At 37.6% G+C, this 22,797-nt stretch overlaps 1 protein-coding gene across 2 annotated transcripts in view; it reads left to right on the top strand.

Annotated features, from left to right (window-relative positions):
* The window catches only part of LOC125302642 (metabotropic glutamate receptor 7), a 288,880-nt gene that overhangs the window by 28,062 nt on the left and 238,021 nt on the right, over positions 1 to 22,797 (top strand). The window lies entirely within an intron of this gene.

Raw genomic sequence — 22,797 nt, 5'->3', positions numbered from 1 at the left:
TGCCGTGCCGTCCACAGCTCTTCAGTTCTGACAAAGCCAAAATTACTCCTTTTGAAACAATGAGTGCAGGAAGCGCGTTTGTATGGTTATATTGCTTGACGGGGGGGGATCCCAAGCAGCTTTCAGCCATAAGGATACTTTGAGAACATTTCAATTCACCCGACACTAATATTCAAAATATTGACAACTATTTCGGCATAGCCTATAAAGCAGTTTAATTAAATGGAATGTTAGTTGTAAACAAACGAGCTACTTGGTGAGGCTTGGCCTCACAGATCTTTCTCGTGCCCTAGATGGCAGGAAAAATCTTCACGATAGGCCTATTAACTAACCACCCGATTCACGTTGGCTGGGGGGAAGGGGGGCCATCAGACATTTGTGCCCAGTTAATCCCTGCCCCCAACAAATCACACCTTCCAACCTCTGACAGCTTAAAAGAAGTCAAGAGGACTCCTTACTCACAGACCTATTCACAAACCTGCAGCATTCTGCCGTGTTTTGAAATCATGCAGCTACAGGAGCTTCCAATCGTGAGGAAGCAATTTTGCATTGTAGGCATAACTAACATGCAATAACGCCACCAACAACAACAAAAACTAGGCTAATCATTGTCAACATGTAAATTAAATGTAACATTATTGTGAATCAAATTAAAATGTTCTATTTTGCAAACGTAGGCATAGTAACAGAATAATTTAATAATGTTACAAGATGCTACATCAATCCATTATGTTTCATTAGGCTACTAGGCTATATGTTTTGCCTTGATTCATTTAGGCTAGGCCTTTTTATTCAGCCTAACTGGCGAATTTAGGAGCAACTCCTAAAAATAATGGGCGTGCCACTCCTAACTTTAGGACTCCTAATTTTTTCCACAAAAAGTAATTCAGAAGCATTTTAGACCTAAAAGTAGCACCTAAGTCTGGGACAGCTTAAGTCGAGAGGACTCCTAACTCACTAAGACCTATTCATAAACAGCTTTTTTGTGGCATTTTACGTTGCGATGTTTTGAAATGCGTAGCCTATGCCTAACAGGAGCTTCCAATCAGCGAGGGAACAATTTTGCATTCATAAAAGGGATGCAATAACATACCAACAACAACCAAAACTACTCATTGTTAACATGTAAAATGAAATGTAACGTTTCATTGTGAATCAAATTAAAATGTTCTCCTCTTTGCAAACGTAGCCTAGGGATATGGTGACAGATTAATTGAATAATGTTGCAAAGGTAGGCTACTGCATCAATCTATAGGCCTATGTTTCATTAGGCTAGTAGGCGATTTGTTTTGCCTTACTCTTTATTCATTTAGGCTAGGCCTTTTTATTCAGTAATTAATCATCTTCCGTCCTTAGCACTACTTGTGTAGCGCCGCGCATTCTCCGACCTGTCACCGGTCACTCATCATCGGAAAAAGAGGTGTTTGGAATTCCCAGCGTTACAATCGTCCAGCCAATCAAGGTGGTCACTTCAGTCAAGCTTCGTGCATGAGTAATGGCGTAATCCATAGCAACGAAGACTCACTCCTAGTTTAGGAGTTGTCTGAAAGGCTTTGTGAATAACTTTTAAGAGAAAACTCAAGCTAAAATCTTTAAGTGCGATTTAGGGTAGCCTACTCCTAGTAGTAAGATAAAAGCCTTTGTGAATAGCCTACGGCCCCAGTTATTCATCATCTTCTGTCCTTGTGTAGCACACGCATTCTAGGAACTGTCACCTGTCACTCATCATCGTAAGGGAGGTGTTTGGAATCATGCCCGCGTTACAATCATCAGCCAATCAGCCAATCAAGGTGGTCACGCTTGCCCATTTACCCAAATTAATGGTCGAATATTACTGATTATCATTGTTATTTAAGAACATGCAGTGTGCCTAGGGTACCAAAAACATCTTGCTCGTAAAAAAGCATCATAACGCATATTCTGGCGGGTCTGTTATTTACTGTAGGCTGCATAACCACAGGCCTTTAGCCTATTTTGGGCAAGCCTGCATTCATTCATTCATTCATTCATTCAACCTTTATTTATTCTCGGAGGGTCATTGAGGGAAGCCCTCATTTTCAATGAAGCCGAGATTACAGACGCTTAAAACAAAGCTCCCACAAACAAGACAACATTCGAGGGCCTTATGTTGAAGAATTGTATATAAAGCCTGCGCTAACAGTAATCCTCCTGCCCCTGATAGGCCTACCACAGCTGTGGATAGTGTGGAATGTAATAACACAATCCAATGTGTGTCTCAATTGTCTCCCGCTGACCACCTCACACATTTCTCTAGATTTTGCAACGAACTTATATGACACAATGCCATAAAATATGCCAGTTTTAGGACACAGAATAATGTTTGTAATGATACCAGGTAGGCCTACGTTTAACAGTAACAAGTGTAATGAGCTATTCATTGTCGAAGGTGAAATTCTTACTTTGGAAAACAAACATTTGCCGATATCATTGCCGATCATCAGAATATTGCAACAGATTCTGTGTGTTCTGGACTGCAGGTAACTTGTTAAACCAGTGGTTCTCAAACTTTTGTTTCATTCCCCACTTTGATCAAGGGGCATGACTGATGATAGTGGAGATAACGTGTTATCCCGAGGCTTTTGCAAGTCAGCATCTTCGACGGTAGTCTATTAAAAATATAAGTTTTCGATGTCCCAAACGGAGAGCCATACTTTATTGTTTTTAACGATCTCTATGCTACTCACAAAAATGTAGGCATGGGGACATGATGAAGTAGGCTATCCGACTGTCCTGTGTTAAATTATTGTGATTACGAGCTAGTGGTTTTCAAACATTATGCGTAACTCGGACATCTATCTAAATGCAACAGGCTCATATCGTCCTAGCATTCGCAAAATGAGGACCAGTGTTTTGTCAAATTGCAAATAGCTATTCGTTTTAACGATTTTTTATGATAGTATGAAGTGCTTTTTGTATAGGCTACTATCTTAATCTTGGAATATGGGGAGGGAAGTGGCGCGTCTGCAGTCAGCCAAATATGAATGTAATTCTGCGGCATAAGCAGATGTATTTGTTTATTGTACAGAAAAATAAAATTGACATGTCAAGCAGTCAATTAACTACATTGCAGTCAAGAAGTAGGGCAAATTAAGACACTGTTTTGATTTTGCGTGAGTTCTTACCCCCAACACTGACAATAACATAGACAGCCAGTTAAGATATTTTTTCGTTTTGTGGAGCGGCACCGGTAGGCTATCAAAAGCAGATTTCGATTTTTGCTACCACCGTGTAGTCAAGCCTTAAGCCATACCCAAGTAGCCTTAATCGAGGTAATGTTTAATTACGATTTATTTTGTTATTGAATTAAGTAGGCTGGGATTCCTCTCGGTAACAATTACCACTGACAGAGCGATGTACAGTGGCAGAGCGACGCACAGTGGCTGAAAGTGGTACTAAAGCTTCACGCAGCTTCACGCCGCGTAATGCGCGACTGAAGTGGCCATTTGAAAGCGATGCCCACTGTAGATTTTCCGTTTTCCCTTTTTGTCCTCATGTTAGAAGACCATGGTTCATTAATTTAATGAGAGTGATGCAGATGGTGACTTTACCCCCTGGGATTGGACCATGTTCTATCTGACCTGGGATCATTGACAGAGACCTAAATCAAACCTTCAAAAGGTATCATTTTATGGCATGGTGGTACAAGCACATTTATATTTACTATACAAGAAGATGTATTTAAAATGTTCAAGGCCTGTCACTCAGTATTGTATTGTATGGTATTTCCTTGATACTGATGACTTTTTTAGCTTATTTTATTGACACATTTATTTATGTTTACGAAAGACAAATGTGCTGGTTGTGAGAGGAAATCAAGGTTGATGAAAGCAGTATTTTAGTGGTAGGTGCCTGTTCAAAAGACATGTACATAAACAGTAGAAAAAATGGTTAGGATCCACTCAAAGGAATGAATCTGCCAAGTGTGGTGAGTATTTCAGTGTGCCAGAGGAATACCTTGTCAAGAAGACTGTAAAATCAAATACAAGCTGCCAACAGTAATTCCCTTGTCAAAGGCTATGATTTCTCTAAAGTGGTATTAGTTAGAGAGGACATGCTTTAGGATCCCACCATTTTGAAATTGGCATATCATTAAATGCTTAAATCTTGGGAGAGCTCAGCCTGGCTGTCATGTAGTGTACTCCAAGATTACACTGTGAAGAAAATGTTCTGGTGTATGTAAAAACATACTGACTAAATATAGCACAAGTATTCCATGGAGTCATCATAAAATAGGCTATCTGCAAATCTATATAATTTCATATTCATTATGCAGTTATCATGTCACACTAAATCCTTAATTATAACCACATTCAGGACACACATTATGAAATGATTAATTAAAAGCAAATTTTCATGTTTCTCTCAGTGATCACTAACTCAATGAAATCATGACGTGGAGAACAACTTGGAACACAATGGTTTTGGGGATGTATTTTATTCTCAGAGCAGAATACAGAATATGCTTTACCTTAACTCCTTTAGGACAATTCCTTTGCAAATATCATGTAATGGTTATAGAATATCAGTAATTAAAAATCTTTAGACATTTAAGACATTTGCAATGCACAAATTGCTGTTTTGTGTTTCTTATAATTAAACAAAGAGAGGAATCACAAGAACCACCCAATCACAATCTGAAATACCTAAATTATTGGGATAAGTAGGTTTTGGTCAGCAAGAAGCTTTAAAGATGTAATATCTCTGCTATTATGAACACAGTGAGCATCCATTAACTGCAGCTCTTGCAGCTCTATGCTGGAGATAACACATTACTCAGCCCTCAGCATGAAGTCTACATGATGAGGACCATTTTTGAATAAATTAACTAACTAACTAATGATCAACTGAATCTGGTGTGGTCACTGCAGTGACAAAATAAAGGATTTTATGAGCCCACATTATTCTTATCAGATGTTGTAGCTGATCTATTCCTTTAGACTATTCTTTCTATTCCGTTATATATTCTCAATTTTGTGCATAATATAAGAGTATGAATGAAGTCAGTCAAACCATGCTGTGCACAAGATATAGCTTTTCTTGCTGTGGTAGACTGTTATCTTCCCTTTATTGTTCTAGTTCCACGGTTCACATGATGATTATAACACCATAACAGATGATGCAGGGTGCCTGTGATTGCCACACAGTGTTTCTTAAAATACACCAGGCTCCGGCTGGAGTCCAGCCTGCATCGCCCAGCCTTCCTGATGCACAGCATGGAGAAATGTTCACTTGCACTCATGTGGAAGGACTTTAGGCATGGTGCCCACGGTTCTCTCTCTGTCGTGTGCTCTGTCTCGTCATTTTATACTTTGTCCCCCATTACATTGAAATAATTATATTCATTTTCATATAATATAATCTTGCAACAAAAGCATATACAATATCTCAAATATACCTATAATTATTAATCTAGTTTTATTCATCTCCATTTTGTTTCATTTATAATACATTGTATTTGGAATAACAATCTCATTAGCAATTGTGTAATTGCAATAATCTGAATCACAGATGATACAGCGAATGACAACATATGAATTGCTTGGTGTGTGTTTACTCTGTAATGTGTGTGATGAAGAACGTTGTGTGAGATTGCATGTGTTCCATGGAAGACCCGGCACTTGTTGCCACGGCTGCCCTTAGCATGGCAACACTCCTCGTGCTGCTGCACAGTGCGGCGTGAGTGGGCTGGTGCTAAGGGCTTGGCCACAGTCAAACATCTCACTGGTCTCCATCTTTGAAAAAGGTAGAACAGAAACCTCTTAGAGAAGGTGGGGGGATGTTTAGATGGACAGGCAATTTAGTTTTTAGTCTAATCAAAAATGCACCACATTAGTGCTGCCTATATAGATGGGAGTGCATTAAGGATGTGAGGATGTGATTTGTAAATTGGTGTCATTAATGCATATTTCACAATCATAGGTCACAGTACCACACTTCCACTAAGCCCTATTTTGTTCTAAATGGGAAACATCATTTTAATTATTCAGTGGTAAACACCCATGTTTAGTCCATGAATTAAATATGCCCTTACTGTAAGTTTATTACCTTCTCTGTCCAACTTTCGACTACTGATCAAAACTTTGATCCCTTGCGTATGCTGTGCCTTTTCCAGACCAAGGAGTCTATGCCCCATAGCAGCATGTGGGTGTCCACTCATGGGGGTTAATGGATGACACAGTGTTCAGGTAGCATAAGTTAATGCACATTGGAGGTGGTAATGAAGCCACAGCCTGGAGTTCATTTCAACTTCATAATGAATTGATATCCAAGTGTAATATGGTCAAAAGACTGGAATTACTACATAATTCCATATTCATATATTATATGAATTGACTTAATAATATATATATATATATATATTAATATATATATATATATATATATATATATATATATATATATATATATATATATATAATATTAGGGCTGTCAAAATAACTGATTAATTTCGATTAATTAATTTAAGAAAAAATAACTGAAAAATAACGCAGATTAATCGATTCCGTATGACCTTTGACCCCGAGCCGTTGTAGTCAGTAACCATTAGACTGTAAAATTAAGGAGAGAGAAGAAAATGTGCTGACTAGATCATTGATTGGAACATTTACTTTTAAACAACAAACAAAATAAAGTGTTGATTAAAATAAAGTCCTCTGCAATGTCTGCAGCAAGGAATTTGCATGTCATCGGACTTCATCAACTTTAAAGTCGCACATCAATGCAAAGAAATAGTGATGACAATAGGGGAAGTGTTAATTTATTTTCATTGTGTCCCCTAGGTTATAACTGTGGCCTGATATACCTTGTATGTGAAAAACAACTTCTTCCCGAAGCACTTTTGAATTTATTTCCTCAGCATATAAGGTCATATCATAGATTATTATGGCCATTATTAAAATAATAATACAAGAGTTTTTGAACTTTAATGTCACTAATGCTGATTATTCAATGATTTATTTAAATTAAAAAATGTAAAATACTTTCACAGCAAAAAATATATATGCGATTAATTTAGATTAATTAATCACAGAGTATGTAATTAATTCGATTATTTTTTTTAATCGATTGACGGCCCTAATATATATATATATATATATATATATTATTAAGTTAATTGATGCTCTAAAGAAAGTATCACAATAATAAATTCAACCAAGCAGTGATATAACATACAGTAATATAACAAAGATGCATACTGGATTGTAATCCATTATTGTTTGCTGTCTCTTGTGAGTAAAGGTCTTCGCGTGGCCACTAAATGATATCCAGGATGTGATGCACAGTCTGAAAAACCCAACAATGCTGCTAGCGCCCTCTGATCTTCTCATAGCATCATTTTGTCCAGGACACAGATAAATCTTGCAAGATCCTGAGTCAGGAATGTGTCGAATGTGATTAATTGGTGTAGTTTACACCAATTCTGAATATTGCCCTTGGTATCTGTGACAAGCATGGCTACTTGCAGCTATTGTTCATAATCCAAGGGGTTTGAAGTGGAGAGCTGTGTGAAGGAAGAGGGCCTTGTGATTTGCTGCAGCAGGGTGGAGGGCTGCTGTTTGTGCTGGAGAGAAAATCTGCTTAACAGCACAATGCCACATGTCTGAATGCATGAACAGAATTCAGCATCACACACAATGCATTTCTGTGAGCTTTAAAAGATGGGAGGGAAGGAGGCCTGTGGTTTTGCATATGACTTACTGCAACAGTACTTACAGAACTATTTATAGGCCTAAGACTGAATTGTTTCTGTGGTTTATAGAGACAGCGATTTTTCTTCATGGTGGCACTTCACGGTTCGGAGTTATGATGAAGCCAGCAGTGTTTTGCTGATAAATATGCCTTGTCGGCTACAAGGGACGGTGTGCACATTCTACATATTCTTGCTACAATGGTTGCCACTGCTATTTATGTGGTTTTTGTATTGGGGACCTCTGTTGTCTCAGGTAGATGTGTGCGTAGAAGAACAATAGAAACTCATTCCAGAGCAACTTTTATGTCACCTTCATTGGTTCATCTAATAGTGTGAAGCTGGAACTGTGTTACCTATAGAATAAAAAAAAAGAGTGTGGTAGTCGAAGAAAGAATACCATAACATTGTGTTTGTACTCACATAGTAAAATACAATGTACTCACATACATATACATACATACAATTACACCTACAATTCTATTTGCTTCAATCTCCTCTACATTGCCCTGCTGTTCATTTAGCTCCACTGGCTACCTAAAGCTGCCTGGGTCAAATTCAAATGACTATTGCGTGCCTACAGAGGGATCCCTGGGTCTGCACCCACTTGAATGCCCTCATAAAGGCTCATGCTTCTTGGTCACACCATTGTTCCAAAGAACATCATCTAGCATTGCCGCCCATATGCACACAGTACCTTATTTATTCATATATAATACACATTTTCCTCCCTCTTTTTAAACCTAATATTACGTGTGTAAACATTGAACATGAAAACTAAATAATGCCCTGTTTTTCATGGCAAATTGTTGACAAAGTTGGTCACACCACGTTGCATCCTTGGGTTAATGCGTGTTTGTTTATGTATGCACCAAGCTAACTTTCTGGACTTGACATTCGCAGCACGTTAATGACCATATGATTCCATGAAGGCAATCTGACCATCATCACAGGCTTTTTGTTGTAACAGTATATGGCTACACTTGTTTGATTTGTTTGTACAAGCCATGTATGCATGTGCTGATACAAATTAATTTCATAACCTATGAGACTGTTTGAATACAGATGTAACTCTAAATGTAATACTTAACAAAATGTGTGACTGGTAAGAAAAAAAGATTAAATATTAGCTATTCATTGGTATTTCCACAATGTTCACTTTTCAGCAGGTGCACTAGAGCTTACACTGGTTCAAATTCAGAAAAGTCAGTTCTACGTTGGTTCGTTTCATCTATATGCATGACCTATTTTAAAAAAACACTTTCATATACAGGTTGGTAATGGCACAAATATGATTTCAGTAACCTACTTTACTCAATAAATCAGACAAAACACTGTTGACATCTTCATGACATGCATGATACCAATAAATAGTGTAAAAAGAGGTCAAAGGTCATAATAAGGTGCGCTCTTTCTAAAGTGTGGGAGGTACCTGTATAACAGGCTTGTGCATGAATTGAAATTTGAATTGAATGTGCTCTGCCCCACAGGAAGTTGAATCTGAATTTGAATTGGAATGACAGGAAGTGGAATTAAATTCATGGCAATTCAAAGCAATTGAACTCAGTTACACAACAGAAAGAATGTTGAATCTCATATACACTCAGTGTCGGGAAGGTTACTATGGAAATGTAATTACAGTGCATGAAAATGCACTGTACTGTTCTTCCTAGGCTTCTTATTCTTACAGTGCATGAAAATGCACTGTACTGTTCTTCCTAGGCTTCTTCTTATTACAGTGCATGAAAATGCATTGTACTGTTATTCCAAGGCTTTTTCTTCTTCTTCTTCTTCTTCTTCTTCTTCTTCTTCTTCTTCTAACGCAGTTAATGCAGCTTAAACCGTGTAGCATTAAAACTTCATTCAAACTATGTTACGTAGGTCTTACTTAGGACATGTGGGCTTTGTATTTTTCAACTTTGTAACTTTTATACTTTTTAAACTATTAATTAAAAACTAGTCAAAATTTCCCCATAGACTTAACATGGGCTGATGACATCACAATAGAGCCGTTAAGCAATTAGAATCGCAGGTGTTCGGGCCACCTGGACCAACTGCCAGTCTCAGGCTTTAAGCATACAAACTGGCCCTATTAAGACTACACATCCTGTTCAACTGCTTCCTCTGCCAAAAACTGTTTCAAAATAAAAGTCCTCACTACAATATTTCACTGTTAAACAATTTAACGCTTTAAACTACTGAACTTTTTAACTGTTCAGCCATTGTAACTGTTACTTGTCATCAACTATGACTCCTAACCACTGTAGCTAGTTAGCTAAGTTAGCTAAGTAACATGGTTAGCATAGTTAGCATGCTAGCATGTTAGCACGCTAGTTAGCATTTTTAGCAAAACTGCTAAAAATGATTAGTTAAGTTAGCTAAGTCACATGGTTAGCATAGTTAGCATGCTAGCATGTTAGCATGCTAGTTAGCATTTTTAGCAAAACTGCTAAAAATGATTAGCTAAGTTAGCTAAGTCACATGGTTAGCAAAGTTAGCATGTTAGCATGCTAGTTAGCATTTTTAGCAAAACTGCTAAAAATGATTAGCTAAGTTAGCTAAGTCACATGGTTAGCATACTTAGCATTTTAACATTGTTAGCATGCTAGTTAGCATACTTGGTTAACATTATTATCTTTGTTAACATAGTTAGCATAACTGCTAGCAAACATTAGAGCCATTCCAAGTGTCAGTTATCGTCAACTATCTACCTAAATAATTTAACCATTTAAACTATCCACTTATTTAACTGTTCAGTCATTCCAACTACATTAAACCTCATCTACCTAGCAACCAATATAGTTTGTTTTTACTCTGTATGATATTTTACATCATATTTTTGCATTTTCATGCACTGTATTTCCTTCAGGAAATGCTTTTCTAGTTCTTATTACAGTGCATGAAAATGCACTGTACTGTTATTCCAAGGCTTTTTCTTCTTCTTATTACAGTGCATGAAAATGCACTGTACTGTTATTCCAAGGCTTTTTACTGCATGAAAATGCACTGTACTGTTATTCTTTTTCTTCTTCTTCTTCTTCTTCTTCTTCTTCTTCTAACGCAGTTAATGCAGCTTAAACCGTTTAACGTAGAAACTTCATTCAAACTATGTTACGTGTGGTCTTACTTAGGACATGTGGGCTTTGTATTTTTCAACTTTGTAACTTTTATACTTTTTAAACTATTAATTAAAACTAGTCAAAATTTCCCCATAGACTTAACATGGGCTGATGACATCACAATAGAGCCGTTAAGCAATTAGAATCCTATGGCAGGTGTTCGGGCCACCTGGACCAACTGCCAGTCTCAGGCTTTAAGCATACAAACTGGCCCTATTAAGACTACACATCCTGTTCAACTGCTTCCTCTGCCAAAAACTGTTTCAAAATAAAAGTCCTCACTACAATATTTCACTGTTAAACAATTTAACCCTTTAAACTACTGAACTTTTTAACTGTTCAGCCATTGTAACTGTTACTTGTCATCAACTATGACTCCTACCCACTGTAGCTAGTTAGCTAAGTTAGCTAAGTCACATGGTTAGCATAGTTAGCATGCTAGCATGTTAGCATGCTAATTAGCATTTTTAGCAAAACTGCTTAAAATGATTAGCTAAGGTAGCTAAGTCATGGTTAAAGATAGTTAGCATGCTAGCATTTTTTTAGCATTTTTTAAAACTGCTAAAAATGATTAGTTAAGTTAGCTAAGTCACATGGTTAGCATAGTTAGCATGCTAGCATGTTTTTAGGATGCTAAAAATGATTAGCATTTTAGCTAAACTGCTTAAAAATGATTAGCTTTTTAGCAAAACTGTGATTAGCTAAGTCACATGGTTAGCATAGTTAGCATTAGCATGTTAGCATGCTAGTTAGCATTTTTAGCAAAACTGCTTAAAATGATTAGCTAAGTCAGCTAAGTTGGTTAGCTAGTTAGTCAACATGGTTAGCATAACTTAAAAATAATTAGCTATTTTAACATTGTTAGCATGCTAGTTAGCATACTTGGTTAACATTATTATCTTTGTTAACATAGTTAGCATAACTGCTAGCAAACATTAGAGCCATTCAAGTGTCAGTTATCGTCAACTATCTACCTAAATAATTTAACCATTTAAACTATCCACTTATTTAACTGTTCAGTCATTCCAACTATATTAAACCTCATCTACCTAGCAACCAATATAGTTTGTTTTTACTCTGTATGATATTTTACATCATATTTTTGCATTTTCATGCACTGTATTTCCTTCAGGAAATGCTTTTCTACCTTATTACAGTGCATGAAAATGCACTGTACTTTATTCCAAGTTTTTTCTTCTTCTTATTACAGTGCATGAAAATGCACTGTTTGATTCAAGGCTTTTTACAGTGCATGAAAATGCACTGTACTGTTATTCCAAGGCTTTTTCTTCTTCTTCTTCTTCTTCTTCTTCTTCTTCTAACGCAGTTAATGCAGCTTAAACCGTTTAACGTAGAAACTTCATTCAAACTATGTTACGTGGTCTTACTTAGGACATGTGGGCTTTGTATTTTTCAACTTTGTAACTTTTATACTTTTTAAACTATTAATTAAAAACTAGTCAAAATTTCCCCATAGACTTAACATGGGCTGATGACATCACAATAGAGCCGTTAAGCAATTAGAATCCTATGGCAGGTGTTCGGGCCACCTGGACCAACTGCCAGTCTCAGGCTTTAAGCATACAAACTGGCCCTATTAAGACTACACATCCTGTTCAACTGCTTCCTCTGCCAAAAACTGTTTCAAAATAAAAGTCCTCACTACAATATTTCACTGTTAAACAATTTAACCCTTTAAACTACTGAACTTTTTAACTGTTCAGCCATTGTAACTGTTACTTGTCATCAACTATGACTCCTACCCACTGTAGCTAGTTAGCTAAGTTAGCTAAGTCACATGGTTAGCATAGTTAGCATGCTAGCATGTTAGCATGCTAATTAGCATTTTTAGCAAAACTGCTTAAAATGATTAGCTAAGGTAGCTAAGTCACATGGTTAGCATAGTTAGCATGCTAGCATGTTAGCATGCTAGTTAGCATTTTTAACAAAACTGCTAAAAATGATTAGCTAAGTTAGCTAAGTAACATGGTTAGCATAGTTAGCATGCTAGTTAAATTTTTAGGAAAACTGCTAAAATGATTAGCTAAGTTAGCTAAGTCACATGGTTAGTATAGTTAGCATGCTAGTTAGCATTTTTAGCAAAACTGCTTAAAATGATTAGCTAAGTCACATGGTTAAGCATAGTTAGCATGCTAACATGTTAGCATCTTAGTTAGCATTTTTAGCAAAACTACTTAAAATGATTAGCTAAGTCAGCTAAGTAACATGGTTAGCATAGTTAGCATGTTAACATCTTAGTTAGCATAACTGCTAAAAATAATTAGCTAAGTTAGCTAAGTCAGATGGTTAGCATACTTAGCATTTTAACATTGTTAGCATCTTTAGTTAGCATAGTAACTTGGTTAACATTATTATCTTTGTTAATATAGTTAGCATAACTGCTAGCAAACATTAGAGCCATTCCAAGTGTCAGTTATCGTCAACTATCTACCTAAATAATTTAACCATTTAAACTATCCACTTATTTAACCGCTCAATCATTCCAACTATATTAAACCTTATCTACCAAGTAAATTATTTACCTATATAAACTATCCACCTATTTAACTGTTGAGTCATTCCAACTATATTAAACCTCATCTACCTAGCAACCAATATAGTTTGTTTTACTCTGTATGATATTTGACATCATATTTTTTGCATTTTCATGCACTGTATTTCCTTCAGGAAATGCTTTTCTAGTTATTCTTCTTCTTCTAACGCAGTTAATGCAGCTTAAACCGTTTAACGTAGAAACTTCATTCAAACTATGTTACGTAGGTCTTACTTAGGACATGTGGGCTTTGTATTTTTCAACTTTGTAACTTTTATACTTTTTAAACTATTAATTAAAAACTAGTCAAAATTTCCCCATTGACTTAACATTATGATTATGACATCACAATACGGCCGTTAAGCAATTAGAATCCTATGGCAGGTGTTCGGGCCACCTGGACCAACTGCCAGTCTCAGGCTTTAAGCATACAAACTGGCCCTATTAAGACTACACATCCTGTTCAACTGCTTCCTCTGCCAAAAACTGTTTCAAAATAAAAGTCCTCACTATAATATTTTACTGTTAAACAATTTAACCCTTTAAACTACTGAACTTTTTAACTGTTTAGCCATTATAACGGTTACTTGTCATCAACTATGACTCCTACCCACTGTAGCTAGTTAGCTAAGTTAACTAAGTCACATGGTTAACATAGTTAGCATGCTAGCATGTTAGCATGCTAGTTAGCATTTTCAGCAAAACTGCTAAAAATGTTTAGCTAAGTCACATGGTTAGCATAGTTAGCATGCTAGCATGTTAGCATGCTAGTTAGCATTTTTAGCAAAACTGCTTAAAATGATTAGCTAAGTTAGCTAAGTCACATGGTTAGCATAGTTAGCATGCTAGCATGTTAGCATGCTAGTTAGCATTTTAAGCAAAACTGCTTAAAATGATTAGCTAAGTTAGCTAAGTCACATGGTTAGCATAGTTAGCATGTTAGTTAGCATTTTTAGCAAAACTGCTTAAAATGATGAGCTAAGTTAGCTAAGTCATATGGTTAGCATACTTAGCATTTTAACATTGTTAGCATGCTAGTTAGCATAGTAACTTGGTTAACATTATTATCTTTGTTAACATAGTTAGCATAACTGCTAGCAAACATTAGAGCCATTCCAAGTGTCAGTTATCGTCAACTATCTACCTAAATAATTTAACCATTTAAACTATCCACCTATTTAACTGTTCAGTCATGCCAACTATATTAAACCTCATCTACCTAGCAACCAATATAGTTTGTTTTTACTCTGTATGATATTTGACATCATATTTTTTGCATTTTCATGCACTGTATTTCCTTCAGGAAATGCTTTTCTAGTTGGTTACTGTTATACGTTATAAGCTGTGCAATCATATCAGCCATATACTATGAAGCTTCATTGTTAAACACTACCCTTAAATTATTTATATGAATTTCTTTACATTTCAATTCTACTTCCTTTAATTAAGTGTGCTTGCAAAGCAGCACACTTATTGTTCTTCTTAAGTTTTATTAAGTGTGCTTGCAAAGCAGCACACTTATTGTTCTTCTTAAGTTTTATTATTATTATTTTTCCCGTCTCCCTAATTTTTTGTCAGCCCTAGTGCCTAGGCCCTTTGAGACAGAGACACCGTTCCAACTTTAAAACGTGCCGTTCGTCCGCCATATTGGATTGAACAGAAAGCGAAACTAAATTTTCACAGGTCACAAATTTGGTCCGAACGCCACGAAACTTGACGTACATTATCCTTGGACCAAGCCTCACAAATGTTAGTGGAAGGATTTTTGATTTTCGAAAGCGTTTTCCCGTCACAGCCAAACGAAATCGGCAGCGAAGCTCCGAAACAGGAAGTCGTCCATATCTCAGGAACACTGTCACATATCGATACCAAATTTTGTATATGAACTGGGGACTCCAGTGTGAGGGTGCATAGGCAAAAAAAAAGAAGAAATATTCCAAAAGTTTCCATCATTTGGCAAACCACCCACGGATATTTGGTAACTCACACCATTCACCTTTTCACCAATCACCTTCTATCACAATGCCTTCCATGTATGCACAATGTCTCAGAGCAGACACAATGTCTCCAGGCAACCTTGCCCAATCATGACATCCTTGCTCTGCCATGGGATAGTATGGACTTACGAACTGAAATAGCAAGGAGAACAGTAGCTATATATAGCTTACATAATAGAGTTGTTTTCACATTGACGGTATTCAAATTAAAATTTTGTTACATATCATGATGGGAGAGTATTATTAAAAATGTTACAAGTATGCAAATGCATATGTTTACGGGCATTTAGGTTTTACTGTGTTGTTTTGTTGTAAAGACATGCAAGGCATTCTGGGCCGTAATGAACAGTGGTCGGCAGCACTCCATAGGCTACGTATTAATATGAATAGGTATTTCTGTAAACCTAGGGATAATAAACAGCTATCTCTGTTACAAAAACGAGCTGGTAATCGCTCATTGAAGAGGGTACTATGATAAAAAGATTGTTTTCCTAAAAGCATGGAGTTGACGAAAGAATAAACAATCAATGTCACGTTAATGTTAAATAGCCTAGAACTATCTGAACGCTAGGTGGCAACGCGTTGTATTACATTTCACTAGTGTAGCCTACTTGAAATACGATTAGTGAGATTCACAAGTAAGGAAGGTGCAAATATTATGTAATTTATTATGGGAAATTATTGGAAATGTTATTTCTTGTTTATTCTAATTGCAAACCACACACATCCATTCGAATCACACGCATTACACATTTAATACTGAAAGACTATCATTTAAGTTTATTTGATGTTGCCTTAGCAACACAGCCTTCAGAGCAAAGATTCTAGAACAGGGCTTCAGAGAGACACGTTTTGAGTTTGTGGCCAAGAACCTAAAATATCGGTTTCCATGTGCTGGATGGTATGCGTCCTTTATGAAAGTAAGTGTTTTATACAGTTAAAGTTACAGACATAATGAGTCATGTTGTAGTGGTCAACATAAATGTGCCCCTTCTGTTATTAGAATGCTAAGCGGAGAAGCATGCTAAGCAGAGATTTAGTATCACTAATTTCTTGTGTGGCTAGCTATAGGGAGGAGGAGATGTAGTGCTATGTTGCTAATTGGGATTTATGTTGTTTAGTGTAATGCCATGGTCATTTGATATGAGATACTTGCACTCGTAACTTCGTCACGTGTAACTTTAGGACTGCTATTTTTTTCACGAAGCACTTTAGCCCTAAAAGTAGCACCTACGTCTGTGACAGCTTAAAAGAAGTGGCAAGGACTCCTAACGCGATGTTTTGAAATGCGTCTACTATTGTCTACAGGAGCTTCCAATCGGCGGGAACTTGCATTGTAGGCATAACTAAGGGATGCAATAACACCACCAACAACCAAAACTAGCCTACTCATTGTCAACATGTACATGAAATGTAACGTTTCATGTGAATCAAATTAAAATGTTTTCTTTGCAAACGTAGGCATAGGCGTATGGTGACAGATTAATTTAATGCTGCTGTGTGTATCACGGTAAGCGTGAATGAAGTGGCCACTTCTTAATGGGACCCACTGTATGGAAGTGGGCTAAGTAAAATAGAGATGTTTTAAGATAAGGTTAATCAGAATTCTACGATATGCCCGCTTGACAACGGCAGAGATAGAACTGGCCTTTGGCCATAGCAACCATCCATTTAGAACGACTGGCCTTCATAGCAACCAAAGATCTGAGCTGTGTTGCAATGTGAGGTAAAGTATAGAAAGGTGATGAAACATACAGAGACAGGTCAAGAAATATAGTGCAATGTAGACAGTAGTATACAGTTGATTTACAGACAGTGGTTTAGAGTAATATGAAGTATTCCTTTATTCTGAGATAGGCTACATCAATAGGCTCTCAAAACAACCCCAGGCTCACAAAACAATCCCAAACAGACATAAGGTCTTTATAGAGCAAATCTATATAGATTATTTGTGAAATAAACCAGTAAAACATAATTTGTGGGATGGAATATAACATTCACACTCATAGCTCATATTTTTTTTTTAAATAAATCAGTGAAAAAGTATCCTGACAAACAAGCAGCTTTTTAATGCCTTGGTCATATTTCATAATTTCTGTTGTACTGTAGGTTACCTGATAGCCCAGTTTGAGAGGCGCAAGACACGTGACATTATTTATTTTTGCAGCCAATCACTGCTGTCATTTTATTTTATTGATTTGATCTCAGTCATAGAAGCTAAATTCGAAGGCAGGCCAAAGGTAAAATCCAACGAATCGCATTCAACCCGCAAGCCAATAGTTGAATAGCCCTCTCCTAGAGCTTTTGGGATATTGCCACTGCTCCAACACTGAAAGGCACCGTTACAATGCCTGGATCAAGCCAGGTTCAGCATAGCGTATGCCACTGTCTGCTCACGTTGCTGACCGGACCAGGGCAAGCACACTTTCGCAGTTCCCGCCGGAAATGCAGTCTAGTTCAAATTCAAATTGTAATTCTAGATCCTGTTTTTGACCTCAATTCAATTTCAAGAATTGAATTGGAATTTAAGACTCATTCTCCATTAAATTCTGAATTTTGCCCAAACCTGCTGTATAAGGAATATATGGGAAGTATGAGTAACTAGCCACCTATTTACTTTGTGAAAGAGTTTGGCATCCAGGCTACCTGTATGTATCCAGGGATAGGAACCCTTTTGCTGTGTTTTTATGCTATTGACCCTGTTTTATCACAATCAGCTCTACTGTAACATTGTACAGTATTTTCATAATTTCCATAGGAGCATGTTGGTTCAAAGTTGTTTTTTGAGAGTTCCTTTTATCCAATTGCTGCCAAAATTGGCTCTTATTTAGCGAGCAGATATATGCAACTTAATATATGCATTAACACTTTTTCATAACATATTAGAATGAAATGAAAGATCCTTACTTGATTATGCTGACTTTTCAGTTGGTTTCGATGCTCTATCTTTCTCGATCTATCTAATTTATTCAATTCATTCAATTCGTAGTATGACTGGCTTTAGGCTACTAATTGCGCTTGTTATGTGATATCCCGCTCCCCCGCTCCAGTAGGCAGACGTGCTCCAGAGGTATCCGTGCTTTCGAGATGTCTCGTACAGTAAATGTCTCGTAAATCCGCCGCCCGAGTTGGAAAGTGTAAATTACCCAGCTTTCTTGCGGCATTTTTGGCAGGGACGCCCACTTTACCTCGGAGTACTTGAGGGTACCCCGAGGTGGACGTACGACCTTACAACAAACATGGCTGCGCCCATAGTTGAGATGAGATGACATGTATTTTTTTGCATATGTAGGCTACTGTGTTGGTTATGTTAAAGTTGATGTAATGCTCTTACACACTAGATTACATTGCTGCTTCAATCCGGTCACCAATTCATGCATTGCACGGTCTTGCTGTGCCTGCAATACAATGTAACAATTTGTTTTCCAGCCGTTTAGCTAGAGGCTACATGTAGCACAAAACAATAACAATGACTAGCCTCCTGCTAATGCCCCTCGTGGCTCGAGAGAAAGGCGTTCCTAAAGCCACTCATTGGTACATGTTGTACGGGTGAGTGTACGATGATTTACGAGACATCTTGAAAGCAGCATAAGTCCCCAAGCCGCCCCTCCTCCTTTCCCTTCTCAACTTCTGTGTGTGAGACCTTCTCATCAGCGAGCTCGGGCGCCTGCCTGCAAAGTAACCTATGTAAGGTGCCTACTCCCCACACAGTGACATATGATGTTTTTTTTTTTTACGAGCGCTTGTGCCACCCTCGAGAAGATGCAGCCCTGCACGCCTGCCCATACTGACCATATGACAAACTGCCCCTGAATACACACACACACACACACACAACCTTCTGTGTTGCTATGTAATCAACCTAACCTACAACTGTCCTATTCCTTTCTCACCCCTTACCCCCACCGCACCCGCCCGCCAACACACACACACACACACACACACACACACACACACACCAAGCACTTTAATCATGTTAATCATGGTTTGCACAGGCCAGTGCCAATTCCGTTCATTTTGCCATAGACACGGTTATTATAATTAAGCCGCACTGAAGATTTTTTTTGTGTGTGTGCTGTAATGACGCAAGACAAATGACCAACCTGTTTACTTGAGACTGGGGAGACACTATTTACAATGAATTCAAAACGTAATTAAAATCTCGGAAGGTGTCGAACAGAACAGGAAAGCATGAAAGAGCATTCAAAGCAGATTGAACTCTTTACCTGTTTGCTAAGATGCCTTCAAATTACTCCTGTAGCAATGCTTTTTTGAAAGTAGTATCACAGTAATTCTGCTCAATGACTATAAATGGATTTTTTTGGAAATAGCATCCCTGGTAATTGATTAACAGCGTGAGAGACCCCACCTTCGATTCTGACCAATGCAATAGGTGTGTATGCCGTTTCCATTTACTTCACACCCAGGAGCTAGTATGTTACCCAGACAAGAGTGCTAATCTGCAGACAAGCTAAATCTGCAGATCATCCAGATACTTTGTTTGCTTGCTTTCCCTTCCGTTGCTCACCTAACTGTTCTTTCTATGGAGTTCAGATCAGGGGGATGAGACGACCATGGTAGAAGCTTGATTTTGTGTTCAGTAGGCCCGTTTTGTGTTGATGTTTTGGATCATTGACCTGCTGGATGATCCAATCATGATCCACTTTAGTATAGAGGTAAATGGATTTTGTATGTAAGAATTTGTATATTTAGAAGATGCTTTTGTCCAAAGTGACTTACAAAGACATGAATAAACTTTACATTAACATTAAAATTATCAGTTGAGAGTAAAAGTCAAACAGCCTATTAATAGACTAAATAGAATTGAACAGAATAATAACAACAGGTAACATACAAACCATGAGGAACTCTAATTTGTCACAGCTCCAGTTATTTGGAACATCTTAATTATTGCTTTAACTGTAGATATCATAGCCATTCCCTAATGTGTGTCAGCAAGCTTCCCCTTATTTGAATCATATATTCTCTTGTCTTTCCAATGCTGAAGAATGATTAGGGTAGTTGGCCTCTGTGTCTCATTATTTTAATATCTCAGTAAAACAGGAAGGCATGGATTACTTCTTGAAAGTTAATAGACACTCTGGGGGTCGTTTCTAGAAAGCGTCGTTTGCTAACTTGCGTCGCAACCTTGGTAGTACGCTCCATCGTTCTTGGATTTGGTGTTTCTAGAAAGGGTAGTTTGAACTCTCAATCGCAAACAAGGACGCAAAGTTTGGTCGTTTGAACTACTGCCCCAAGGCAGTCGCACTTATGTCGTTCCTTGGTAGTTGCTGTTGGTGTCCGGAGCGCCTAACCAAAAATCACAACTGCCTAACCAAAAATTGCGAAGTGGATGTTTATCTCGTGACTCAATGATTGATTTATCCTGTAGCTTAATTTTGATTAAGACACTGACTCCCCTACTTGGCTCATTCTTGCTATTTATGTTAATTCGAGTATTGCCTTGCTTTTAGTATTATAATCTTCCCAGACTCTTACAACAGTAGTGATAAATGGTGTAGTGGCTAGAGCAGAAGACTTGTTATCCCAACGTTGTAGGTTCGATTTTCTTATGACGTGAGATTGTCCTCTTGCTTCTCGCTACCTGCAGGTGAACTGTGTGACACGTAGGGTGTGTTCGAAACGGGTAAAGTTGCTGCCTTTTAAGATATCTAACTGGGGAGCAAGGCAGCAAGTGCGGTTCGAAACCCAAAAAACAAATTCTGCTGCCTTTTAAGATATCTTAGAATTCCCAAATAACGGTCATTTTTGAAGGCAGCATCGATGCACACTTCATGCTGCCTCCTACCCATAATCCCTTGCGGCAACGTCTGAAACAGCTGTGAAAGGTAAACAAACATGGCGGATGACATCGGTAATGGCTGCTGAATCTGTTTAAAATGTCATTTGTGTGATCTTATTTTGCTTAGATTTGCAGATTACAGATTAGAAATAAACAATTCACTATCTGATTATGCCATTGTTGTAACCATTAATAGCGTCTGGTCTGATATATCTGCCGGCCGTAAAACTAATTTATACCGTTAGCCTGCTAGCTTACGTAAGCTAATTTAGTTTAACGTCAGGCCTTTGCTAACGTCATACCGTAGTGTTAACCAAAGATTCTAGAGTGCTACGGTCATTTTTAAAAAATGCATTTAATCCAAAGTCATGTCTAGTGAGACAGCTCTCTATGTAGGCAGGGAGGCAGTAGGCAGCTGTCTCCCGTTTGGAACACACCCGTAGATTCAATTGTTTTTGACTGATGTATTGTACCTATGGTCTCTCGATGTAGAGTAACTATATACATAAATATGTATGGTCAAAACCTATTGTTGTGTCTCGTAGGCCTACTCTTACTCAGAGATGAAAAGAAGAGATAGGATCACGAACTCCGCCGAAGCGCCAAGAGTGCACCAACAGCGCCGCCCGTTAAGCCACGAGACAGTTGATAACCTATGGGATACCCAGATATTTGTCCAGCCTATATATTTTTTCCAACACATAGATATTTAACACAACTAATGACTCATATTGGTCTGCTTAACTGTTTTATATACTTGTATATGTATATTTTATATACTTATATAATGATATGTATCGCTGCATCATCAACAACGTTGTTGGAACTATGGTGTTCGAACGTCGGAGGTAGCGAATTGCGACACAGGTACGATGCTTTCTGGAAACAGGTGTAACAGTGTCGTTGTTTGGTCGCAAGTTGCGTCGTACCATGGTGGTTGAGCAACGTCGTTGCTAACTTTTCTAGAAACGACCCCATGATTAACTCAAAGAAGTTAAATCAGTTTAAAAAAATGCTTTCTGTAACCTTTAGGCTATCGGTATGCTACAGGATTTAAGTATAGTGTTAAAGGGGTTCTTGCCCACCCCTTCCACTCACTCTAGAACACATGCCTTACATAAACACATGAGCCCATAAAGAGCAGATTTACAAATAATTCTGAGGAAGCTTTTGTTGTGTCTGGCTTTACTGATATGTGTTGTGTATGCCTACAGTACCTGATATAAACATTGAATTTGACCTGGAGCAAGTTTCCACGGCAACTTCTTAATCTTATAGTAATAATTTATCTGCATCAGACTTGTACTGAGACAGACTGTACAATATGGCTGTTGTCTTTCTTCGCCACTAACAATTACATTAATAAAGTAAATATTATAGTCACTGTAAAGTATTCTTAAACTATGTATAAAGGAAATGTTGTGATGGAAATTAATATTAAAATACATACATGATGGCCCTGCTAAAAAAACAGATAGACTGTCTGCTAGCAGAGCCACGAGTTAAATCCTCAGACTGTGTGCTTTTTTCCTCACTGTGCCTGTGTGAAGTGGTAAATAGAGTGAAAGTGTCATGGTGATACGATGCATTATGTGGACAGATGCCAGGCTGGTGGA

This window comes from Alosa alosa, chromosome 10 (assembly GCF_017589495.1).
Source record: "Alosa alosa isolate M-15738 ecotype Scorff River chromosome 10, AALO_Geno_1.1, whole genome shotgun sequence".
NCBI classification, from domain to species: domain Eukaryota; kingdom Metazoa; phylum Chordata; class Actinopteri; order Clupeiformes; family Clupeidae; genus Alosa; species Alosa alosa.
Note: the sequence above shows the minus strand (reverse complement) of the source record. Positions and strands in the feature narration are given on the sequence as shown.